The sequence below is a fragment of the Herpailurus yagouaroundi genome, unplaced genomic scaffold (genome assembly GCF_014898765.1).
Source record: "Herpailurus yagouaroundi ecotype Mexico unplaced genomic scaffold, PumYag 159, whole genome shotgun sequence".
NCBI lineage: Eukaryota > Metazoa > Chordata > Mammalia > Carnivora > Felidae > Herpailurus > Herpailurus yagouaroundi.
In genome coordinates this window covers 46563648-46576246 of record NW_024412400.1, presented here as the reverse complement: position 1 = coordinate 46576246, position 12599 = coordinate 46563648, and positions in this window count along the sequence as shown.

Genomic DNA, 12599 nt, shown 5'->3' with positions numbered 1-12599 from the left:
AATTTGGTTATTCTGGTTGTTGGCTTGTTTAAGCAGACATATTTAATCTATTCTCTTTATACCTGTTATGTATCTCCTTTATTTTCCTCTCTCTCTCTCTGGATTAAGCCATAGAGTTTCTCTGCCTGCTCATTTTTCTTTTTTCTTTTTCTCCGCCCTTGTCTTTTCTCACTTTGTATGGGAAAGGCCTCTTCCAACAACAACACCCCCACCCTGTTGCTTTGCTGTAGCTGGTGTTTTTGTTTTTTCTTGTTTATTTTTCTTTTCCAGGGATACTTCAACAAACAAATCAAAGCACACGTGGTGGCGGGTCGAAAACATCACTAGGAGTAAGGAGATAAAGCAACCAGAGTAACAACAAGAAAGAACAAGTAACAGACTCCAAAACACCTCCTGAGGGTCAGGCCCTGGACAATGTATGACCCCACTTTATTATAGTAGTGCTCGCAGGTGGAGGACACATAACAAGCTTTTAAAACACATAAGGGACAGAAAACTAGCCAAAATGATGAAACGGGAGAATTCTCATTTCAAAAGAAATTCCAGGAAGAAATAACAGCTACAGAATTTATCAAAACAAATGCAAACAATTTAACTGAACAAGAATTTATAATAATAGTCATAAGATTCACTTCTGGGCATGAAAAAAGCATAGAAGAGAGCAGAGAATCTATTCCTGTAGAGATCAAGGATCTAAAAAATAGTCCTGATGAATTAAAAAGTGCTGTAAATGAGGTGCAAAATAAACTACAGGAGGTGACAGTGAGGATTGAAGAGGCAGAGCGGAGAATAAGTGAAAAACAGAAGATAAAACTATGGGAAAAAAAGAAGCTGAGAAAAAGATTAAAAAATTCTGGATAATGAGGAGAGAATTAGAGAACTGAGTGATTCAATGAAATGGAACAATATCCGTATCATAGGAGTTCCAGAAAGGAAGAGAGAGAGAAAGGGGTTGAAGGTGCACTTGAATAAATCATATCTGAGAACTTCCCCAATCTGGGGAGGAAACGGACATTGAAATCCAGGAGGCACAGAGAACGCCCTTCAGACGTAACTTGAATTGATCTCCTGCACGACATATCATAGTGAAACTGGCAAAATACAAAGATAAAGAGAGAATTCTGAAAGCAGCTAGGGACAAAGGGCCTTAACCTACAAGGGTAGACACTTAAGGGTAGTAGCAAACCTATCTACTGAGACTTGGCAGGCCAGAAAGGAGTGGCAGGAAATTTTCAATGTGCTGAATTGGGAAAATATGCAACCAAGAATCCTTTATCCAACAAGTCCGTCATTCAGAATAAAAGAAGAGAGAAAGGTTTTTCCAGGCAAACAAAAACTGAAGGAGTTCATCACCACTAAACCAGTCCTACAAGAGTCATGAGGCAGACTGTGTGTGTGGAATGCTGCAAAGACCACAAAGGACTAGAGATATCACTACAAGCATGAAACCTACAGATAACATGACACTAAGTCCATATCTTTCTTTTTTTTTTTTTTTTGTGCAGAAGCAGAGATGAGACTCCAGCTGTATTTAATTAAAGCAGATATTAAAGAGATTTGCAAAAGTGTAAAGTGATGCTACTTTTCTTAGATATTTCTATAAAATATGTTTTTACATTAACATATGACTTTATTATTGCTATTTTAAAACCATTTTTTTAATATTAAATTTATTGTCAAATTGGTTTCCATTCAACACCCAGTGCTCATCCCAACAGGTACCTTCCTCAATGCCCATCACCCACTTTCCCTTCCCTTCCACCCCCATCAACCCTCAGTTTGTTCTCAGTTTTTAAGAGTCTCTTATGGTTTGCCTCCCTCCCTCTAACTTTTTTTTCCCTTCCCCTCCCTGGTCCTCTGCTAGGTTTCTCAGGATCCACATAAGAGTGAAAACATATGGTATCTGTCTTTCTCTGTATGACTTATTCCACTTAGCATAACACTCTCCAGTTCCATCCACATTGCTACAAAAGGCCTTATTTCATTCTTTCTCATTGCCAAGTAGTATTCCATTGTGTATATAAACCACAATTTCTTTATCCATTCATCAGTTGTTGGACATTTAGGCTCTTTCCATAATCTGGCTACTGTTGAACGTGCTGCTATAAACACTGGGGTACAAGTGCCCGTATGCATCAGCACTCCTGCACCCCTTGGGTAAAGTCCTAGCAGTGCTATTCCTGGGTCATAGGGTAGATCTATTTTTGAATTTTGTAAGGAACCTCCACACTGTTTTCCAGACTGCTTGCACCAGTTTGCATTCCCACCAACAGTGCAAGAGGGTTCCCGTTTCTCCACATCCTCTCCAGCATCTATAGTCTCCTGATTTGCTCATTGTAGCCACTCTGACTGGTGTGAGGTGGTATCTTGGTGTGGTTTTGATTTCTATTTCCCTGATGAGGAGTGATGTTGAGCATCTTTTCATGTGCCTGTTGGCCATCTGGATGTCTTCTTTAGAGAAGTGTCTATTCATGTCTTCTGCCCATTTCTTCACTGGATTATTTGTTTTACGGGTGTGGAGTTTGGTGAATTCTTGATAGATTTTGGATACTAGCCCTTTGTCCTATATGTCATTTGCAAATATCTTTTCCCATTCCATCAGTTGCCTTTTAGTTTTACTGATTTTTTCCTTTGCAGTCAGAGCTTTTTATCTTCATGAGGTCCCAATACTTCCTTTTTGCTTTTAATTTCCTTGCCTTTGGAGATGTGTCAAGTAAGAAATTGCTGTGGCTGAGGTCAGAGAGGTTTTTCCTGCTTTCTCCTCTAGGGTTTTGAGGTTTCGTATCTCACATTCAGGTCCTTCATCCATTTTGAGTTTATTTTTGTGAATGGTGTTAAGAAAGTGGTCTAGTTTCATCCTTCTGCATGTTGCTGTCCAGTTCTCCCAGCACCATTTGTTAAAGAGACTGTCTTTTTTCCATTGGATCTTCTTTCCTGCTTTGGCAAAGATTAGTTGGCCATACTTTTGTGGGTCCAATTCTGGAGTCTCTATTCTATTCCACTGGTCTATGTGTCTGTTTTTGTGCCAATACCATGCTGTCTTGATGATTACAGCTTTGTAGTAGAGGCTGAAGTCTGGGATTGTCATGCCTCCCGCTTTGGTCTTCTTCTTCAATATTACTTTGGCTATTTGGGGTCTTTTGTCGTTCCATACAAATTTTAGGATTGCTTGTTCTAGCTTCGAGAAGAATGCTGGTGCAATTTTGATTAGGATTGCATTGAATGTGTAGATAGCTTTGGTAGTATGGACATTTTAACAATATTTATTCTTCTAATCCATGAACACGGAATGTTTTTCCATTTCTTTATATCTTCTTCAATTCCTTCATAAGCTTTCTATAGTTTTCAGCATACAGATCTTTTACATCTTTGGTTAGGTTTATTCCTAGGATTTTATGATTCTTGGTGCAATTGTGAGTGGGATCAGTTTCTTTATTTGTCTTTCTGTTGCATCGTTATTAGTGTATAAGAACCCAACTGACTTCTGTACAGTAATTTTGTATCCTGCGACCTTGCTGAATGCATGTATCAGTCCTAGCAGACTTTTGGTGGAGTCTATTGGGTTTTCCATGTATAATATCATGTCATCTGCAAAAAGTGAAAGCTTGACTTCATCTTTGCCTATTTTGATGCCTTTGATTTCCTTTTGTTGTCTGATCGCTGATGCTAGAACGTCCAATGCTATGTTAAACAACAGCGGTGAGAGTGGACATCCCTGTCATGTTCCTGATCTCAGGGGGAAAGCTCTCAGTTTTTCCCCATTGAGGATGACATTAGCTGTGGGCTTTTCATAAATGGCTTTTATGATGTTTAAGTATGTCCCTTCTATCCTGACTTTCTCAAGGGTTTTTATTAAGAAAGGATGCTGGGAGCGCCTAGGTGGCTCAGTCATTTGAGTGTCCGACTTCGGCTCAGGTCATGATCTCATGACTCGTGAGTTTGAACCCCACGTTGGGCTCTGTGCTGACAGTGTGGAACCGGGAGCCTGCTTTGGATTCTGTCTCTCTCTCTCTCTCTCTCTCTCTCTCTCTCTCTGACCCTCCCCTGTCTCTCTCTCTCTCTCTCTCTCTCTCTCTCTCAAAACTAAATAAACATCAAAGAAAAAAGAAAGGATGCTGAATTTTGTCAAATGCTTTTTCTGCATCGATTGACAGGATTATATGTTCTTATCTTTTATTAATGTGACATATCACATTGATTGATTTGCGATTGTTGAACCAGCCCTGTAGCACAGGAATGAATTCCACTTTATCATGGTGAATAATTCTTTTTATATGCTGTTGAATTTGATTTGCTAGTACCTTGTTGAGAATTTTTGCATCCATATATCAAGGATGTTGGCCTGTAGTTGTCTTTTTTTTCTGGGTCTCTGTCTGGTTTGGGAATCAAAGTAATGCTGGCTTCGTAGAATTAGTCTGGAAGTTTTCCTTCCCTTTATATTTTTTGGAACAGCTTGAGAAGGATAGATATTATCTCTGCTTTAAACGTCTGGTAGAATCCATACTGCTGCAAATGGCAGGATTTCATTCTTTCTCATTGCCACATAGTATTCCATTGTATATATAAACCACATCTTCTTTATTCATTCATTAGTTGATGAACATTTAGGCTTTTTCCATAATTTGGCTATTGTGGAAAGTGCTGCTATAAACATTGGGGTACATGTGCTCATATGCATCAGCACTCCTGTATCTCTTGGGTAAATTCCTAGCAGTGCCTTGCTGGGTCATAGGGTAGTTCTGTTTTTAATTTTTTGAGGAACCTCCACACTGTTTTCCAGAGTGGTTGCACCAGTTTGCATTCCCACCAACAGTGCAAGAGGGTTACCCTTTCTGTATATCCTCACCAGCATCTGTAGTTTCCTGATTTGTTCATTTTAACCACTCTGACCAGTGTGAGGTGGTATCTCACTGTGGTTTTGATTCATATTTCCCTGATGATTTGTGACGTTGTGTACCTTTTCATGTGTCTGTTGGCCATCTTTGGTCTTCTTTGTGAAAAGTGTCTACTCATGTCTTCTGCCTATTTCTTCACTGGATAATTTGTTTTTCGGGAGTTGAGTTTGGTAAGTTCTTGATAGATTTTGGATACTAGCCGATATGTCATTTGCAAGTATCTTTTCCCATTTCATTGGTTGCCTTTTAGTTTTGTTGATTATTTCCTTTGCAGTGCAGAAGAAACAGACACAGAGACCAATGGAATAGAATAGAGAACCCAGAATTGGACCCATAAAAGTATGGCCAACTGATCTTTGACAAAGCAGGAAAGAGTACGCAATGGAAAAAGACAGTTTCTTCAGCAAATGGTGCTGGGAAAACTGAACAGCAACATGCAGAATAATGCAACTAGACCACTTTCTTACACCATACATAAAAATAAACTCAAAATGGATGCAACACCTGATTGTGAGACAGGAAACCATTAAAAGCCTAAAGGAGAAAGCAGGCAACAATGTTTTTGACCTCAGCCACAGCAATTTCTTACTCGATACATTTCCAAGGCAAGGGAATTAAAAGAAAAAATGAACTATTGGGACATCATCAAGATAAAAAGGAGATGCATTTCAAAACAGGTTTTGGAGCACTTTGCCTCCAGATACAGACAGTATAGGCCAGTCAGAAAGTACGACATCTGCAAAGGCCAGACCGCGTCCCAGAGAAGTACCATTATTGATTTCCGTGTAATACAACTTCAACCACCTCATTTCAGCTAATTCATAAAAGCTGAAATTAGGATTCACCATTTCCATATTGATACATACCAATATAAAAGAAAGTGGTTCCACTTAGAGCCAGAACCATATCTAAATATAGTATTTTACTATAACCAGATCTAACCATCTAGACTGATAGACCCAGCCCTCTGGTATACCCCAGAACTAATGGAAGACTTTATACTGAGCAATAAATAAGAAACCTCATTTTAACCAATCAAAAACACATTTTTAGATTCCTGTCATTCTATCCAAAGTGCACGTTTCAAACCCCAATTAATGTAGCTACAGAATACATCCTCTTCCTAATGCATAAAATTACATGATTTTCCTTCTCAATGATCTAGCAAGTGTTTCTTTACCTCCCAAGTAAGTAAATTTAGCATTTACTTGGGGTGCCTGGGTGGCCCAGTCGGCTAGGTGTATGACTCTTGATATCGGCTCAGATCATGATCTCACGGCTCATGAGTTCGAGCCCTGCCTCCATCTCTGGGCTGACAGCATGGAGCCTGCTTGGGATCCTCTCTCCTTCTCCCTCTCCACAGCACCCCCTCTCTAAAAATATATTTAAAAAAATAAACTTTAAAAAAATTTAGCATTTATTTGATCACTTTTGCATTTATACATTAATATCTTGGGTTGCTGGTTTGATTATATTTTATATAAAGTCTGCAATTAACCCTAATACTTTAAAGAGGTTTATTATACTCTTGTAATAGCAATTCTATTCTGAATTTTAATAGGAGGTCCAAAAGCTGAAAATTACTTCTCACTGAGTACTCACAGAGTTTTGGGTACATTATTACCCATGAAGATGTAAGTTTGAAAGTAAAAAGCCAGTAAATATATCTTCTAGTTTCAAAACTCTGTTTCTATGAGTAGAGAATGACCAATGGCTATGAATGTGAACAAACTCCAGGAAACCAATTCTACAGAAGCCTCTTTCTCTGATTGGAAGTGAACATAGTCTCATAATAAGATTTGATCTTCTTTGTCCACTATAGCCAACAGTGGATACACACTAATTTTTAAAGTCTTATCCCTAAATGAAGTGACTAAAGTTAGTATGTAAAACTCTTAGAAACAAGAATGGTTTCTGCCACTCTTAGACCTGAGAACTGAACTCAAGCCAGCACCACACAGATGGTTTGTAATTAGCTCCAGGCACTCAGCAGCGCACTATGGATCATAAAGATCTGAACCACCCTTTTGCCAGGTTCTGTTGGCTCTTCAAGCTCTTACCATAAAGATATTGTGTTACCAAGTTGTGTCTTGGTAACACAAATTGACTACTTCATTCCTTGCAAAGTTTCAAAGACCTGAATATGGAAAAAGATCTCCATCTTTGATACACAAAAATCTACAGATTTGATACAAATTCATAGTTAGCAAACTTGATCAACCACCACTTCCTTACATCATGTTATGCAGTAATTGTTAGCCTTGTTTAAGAGATTCTCTTCCTCAAATTCTTAAAATGTGTCATTGCAAGTATCATGTAGGGCTAGAAATTCTGTGATTAAGAAATTGGTTTCTGATAACCAGCAAAGAAATTGAATCTATAATCAAAAAGCTCCCAACAAACAAAAATCCAGGACCAGATGGCTTCACAGGTGAATTCTACCAAACATTTAAAGAAGAGCTAATACCTGTTCTTCTCAAACCACTCCAAAATATAGAAAATATAAACTCATTCTATGAGGCCAGGATTATCCTGATACCAAAACCAGATAAAGACACCACTCAAAAAGAAAACTACAGAACAACATCCCCAATAAAAATAGATGCAAAAATACTCAATAAAATATTAACAAACTGAATCCAAAAATACATTTAAAAAAATCATTCACCACAATCAAGTAAGATTTATTCCTGGATTGCAAAAGTGGTTCAATATTCTCAAATCAATCAAGATGATACAGAATATCAAGAAGACAAAGAATAAGAACCATATGATCATTTCATAAGAAACCAAAAAGGTATTTGACAAAATACAACACCCATTCATGATAAAGACCCTCAACTAAATAGGTTTAGAGGGAACATAGTTTAATCTAAAAAAGGCCATTTGTGAAAAACCCATAGTTAATATCATCCTCTATTGGAAAAAACTGAGACTTTTCCCCTAAGGTCAGAAACAAGACAAGCGTGTCCACTCTCACCACTTCTATTCAACATGGCACTCAAAGTCTTAGACACAGCAATTAGACAACAAAAAGAAATAAAAAGCATCCAAATTGGTAAGGAAGAAGTCTAACTTTTACTATTTGCAGATGACATGATACTATATATAGAAAACCCGAAAGACTCCACCAAAATATTGCTAGAACTGATATACAAATTCAGTAAAGCCACAAAATATAAAATCAGTGTACACAAATCTGTTGCATTTCTATGCATCCATAATGAAACAGCAGAAAAAGACACTAAGAAAATAATCCCATTTACAACTGTACCTAAAATAAAAAGGTACCTAGGAATAAACATAACCAAAGAGGTGAAAGACCTATGCTCTGAAAATTATAAAACACTGATGGAAGAAATGCAAATGCATGGATTAGAATAAGAAATAATGTTGAAATGTCTATTCTACCCAAAATAATCTACAGATTTAATGCAAACCCTTATCAAAATACCAATAGCACTTTTAACAGAACTCGAACAATCCTAAAATTAAAATGGAACAACAACCAAAGCAACCTTGAAAAAAAGAGCAAAGTTGGAAGCATCACAATTCCAGACTTCAAGCTGTATTACAAAGCTATGTAATCAAAACAATATGGTACTGGCACAAAAACAGACACATAGATCAATGGGACAAGATAGAAAACCCAGAATAAACATACAGTTATATGGTCAATTAATCTTCAACAAAGCAAAAAAGACTATCCAATGGGAAAAGGACAGTGTCTTCAACAAATGGTGTTGGGAAAACTGGAGAGCAACATGCAGAAGAACAAAATTGAACCATTTTCTTACACCAGCCACAAAAATAAACTCAAAATGGACTAAAGACCTAAATGTGAGACCTAAAACCATAAAAATACTGGAGAGAAGGCAGGCACTAACCTCTTTGACATCAGCCATGGCAACTTTTTTTCTCTTTCAGTCCCCCGAGGCAAGCTAAACAAAAGCAAAAATAAGCTACTGGGACATCATCAAGATTAAAAACCTTCTGCACAGCAAAGGAAACAGTCAACAAAACTAAAAGGCAACCTATGGAATGGGAGAAAATATTTGCAAATCTGATAAAGGGTTAGTATCCAAAATGTATAAAGAACTTACCAAACTGAACACCTAAAAAACAAATAATCAATTTAAGAAATGGGCAGAAGACATGAATAAACATTTTTCCAAAGAAGACATACAGATGGCCAACACACACATGAAAACGTTCTCGATATCATTCATCATCAGGGAAATACAAATCAAAACTATGATAAGATACTACCTCACACTGGTCAGAATGACTGAAATTAACAACACAGGAAACCACAGGCATTGGCGAGGAGGTAACTTCTTACACTGTGGGTGGGAATGCAAACTGGTGCAGCCACTCTGAAGACTCTATGGAGGTTCCTCAGAAAGTTAAAAATAAAACTACCCTACGATCCAACAGTTCCACTACCAGATATTTACCCAAAGAATACAAAAATACTATCTAAAGAGATTCATACACTCCTATATTTATACCAGTATTATTTACAATAGCCAAGTTATGAAACAGCCCAAGTGTCCATCAAGTGATGAAGGATAAAGATGTGGTATATATACAATGGAATATTATTCATCCATAAAAAAATGAAATCTTGCCATTTGCAGGCTAGAAAGTATAATACTAAGCCAAATAAGTCAGTCAGAGAAAAACAAACACTATATGATTTCACTTATATGTGAAATTTAAGAAACAAAACAAAGGAACAAAGGGAAAAAGAGAGAGACAAACTGAGAAACAGATTCTTAACTATAGAGAAAAAAAACCTGATGGTTACCAGAGGGGAAGTGGGGGGGGGGGGAGGGATTGGTTAAATAGGTGATGGCAATTAAGGAGTGTACTTAACGTATGAGCACCAAATAATGTATGGAATTGTTGAAAACTACATTGTATATCTGAAACTAATACAACACTGTGTATTAACTAACTGGAATTAAAATAAAAACTTTAAAGAAATTTGCCTCATGATGACAGACTATAGATTTCCTGTCAAGCACAGCTGAACCTAACATAAATACATACACATAAGCACAATTTTTAAGTATTATTTTTAAAAACTAGTGAAAACAAAGCAAAAATATGATGCTACTTACATCATCAACAACACTCTAATTCTGTGTTACATATTGAATTACCAACAATCAGTGGGAAAAGATCAAAATCCATTTTTAAAACTTGATAAAAGGAATGGGAAAATTCAAACATGAAACTGGCTTTAAAATATATGAAAGAATTAAATTTGTAATAAAAACCACATATCGCCTGTCACATTGGTAAAGAACAAAATCTTTAGAAATGATTCATTGCAAGAATGGAAAAGAGACACAGTCATATATTGTTGTTTGGCATGTAGATTGTTTTAGGCAATATAATTTATTATTTAAACCAGAACACTTCTGAGAATAACACAAGCACTATTAATAATAGTATTCATAATTTTTTTTACAATTCTGGCTACCTGTCACTCATGTAATTTATGGAATCATAACACTTTCACTAGGTTTTATTTGTGTGTCTTACCAAATGGGCAGTAAACACATTGATGGAAGGCATTGTAAGATTTCTCTTTTCTTGTAACTCCTAAATGTTACTTTGCTTATTGTATGTGCTTAATATTTTTAAGTGAATTTAAAAATGGCTAATTCACTAATGTCTAAAGTACTAAGAAATGGAACATATTAAATCCACCACCTGCATTATCATTTGGAATAAACACTAGGAGAAGCCAGTGATAAGAAGGGCTGAGATGAGAAATGAAATGGAGATTACAATGAACAAACATTCTGTCTTGGAACCACCAAACCAATTAGAGAGAGAGGAAAGGAGTAATTTTATGAGGCTAAATTACAGCTGTAGGTATGTATAAATCAAAGGACCAATTTACATAGTTAAAGAAATTAAGTGTGGGTGTCTGAAAACTTTCAAAACCTGGACATCAAATGGTTGGAGCTTATTCTCTCAAATTAGGAATAAATTTGGAATTTGGAATGAACTACCGTGGTAGACAGAATAATGGCCCTCCCAGGATGTCCATGTCTGAATCCGTGGAACTTATGAGCATGTGATATTACCCAGAAAGAGGGAATTAAGGTTACTAATAAGCTCACCTAAAATAGGGAGGTTATCCTGGAATATTTGAGCAGTTCAATTATCATCACAAGAGTCTCTAAATAATGGAAGACAGAGGCAGCAGAATCACTGTCAGAAGGATGTAATGTGAGAAAGCCTCACCTGGCCATTGCTGGCTTTGATGATAAAAGGGGCCACAAGCCAAAGAACATAGCTTTTAGAAAGTAGAAAAGGCAGGCAAACATATTCTCCCCTAGAGACTTCAGGGAAGACTACACCTGTGCCAATACTGATTTCAGTCCAGTGAGACCCATTACAGGCTTCTGACCTACAGAACTGTAAGATGACAAATTCATGTTGTTTTAAGCCACTGGGTTTGTGGTAATTTGTTATTCCAACTACAAATATGCTAGGCAGCAGTTATAATGGCAGTTAGTGTTATAACTAATAAACTCCCCAGCAGTTATAAAACATTATGTCACACTCTTATCTCAGCCCTAGGAAATTTAGAGAATAACCAAATACATTTTATTTAGAAAAATGGTAAAATATATGTGAAATGATGACTGAATCACTATAATACTATTATATGTGCTTGCCTGGCACTCAGTAAGCACTCAGGGATTCTTATTTATTGTCATTATTAGAAATATTATCTTGCATTACAGCTGACACTGTAAAGTTAAAACAAACTTGGGAGCATAGGGCCCTTCATGACACACAGGTCTTAGTAGATAATCAGTGAGGGACCTCAGATCTGCAGAGAACAGTCTAAGGGCACAAGCAGCTGGGGAGATGGGGTGCAGATCAAGAGAGAGTATGTTGTATATAAGCAATGAATCAAGGGAATCTACCCCCAAAACCAAGAGCACACTGTATACACTGTATGTTAGCCTACTTGACAATAAATTGTATTAAAAAGAAAGAAAGATGGGTGTCTAGGTGGGTCAGTGGGTTAAGTGTCCGACTTTAGCTCAGGTCATGATCTCACAGTTTGTGGGTTCGACCACCGTGTTGGGCTCTGTGCTGACAGCTCAGAGCCTGGAGCCTGCTTCAGATTCTGTGTCTCCCTCTCTCTCTCTCTCTCTGCCCCTGCCCTGCTCATGTTCTCTTTCTCTCTTTCAAAAATAAATATTAAAAAAAAGAAAAAGAAAGATCAACGCACAAACACACACACACACACACACACACACACACAGAGAGAGAAAGAGAGAGAGAGACAGACAGACAGACAGACAGACAGAATATGCAAAGATTTTGTTTCACTTTGCAGTTAGACCCTAGAGTGTGTCTGGAAATGATGCATGTCCCTCGGGTCATCAGTGTTAAGGGGAGAACAAATCCATTATACAAAATGAAGAAGCAGTAAAATTGACCCCAATCTCTGCTAGACCATTTTCCAGGAGGTGTCAGCAGCACTGCCCTGTGAATGGCTCGAAACTTCATCTTGTGTTACTCAATGAAATGATAAAATGAGACTTTCCGAAGTCTAACACTTGGATAGGTCACTTTTTTTTTTCACTTTCAGTTTATGGCTGTTTTGGGTGAATTTTGCAGTTTTATCATTAGGGGATGGTATTTGCCAAGGTCCTACTCCATCAC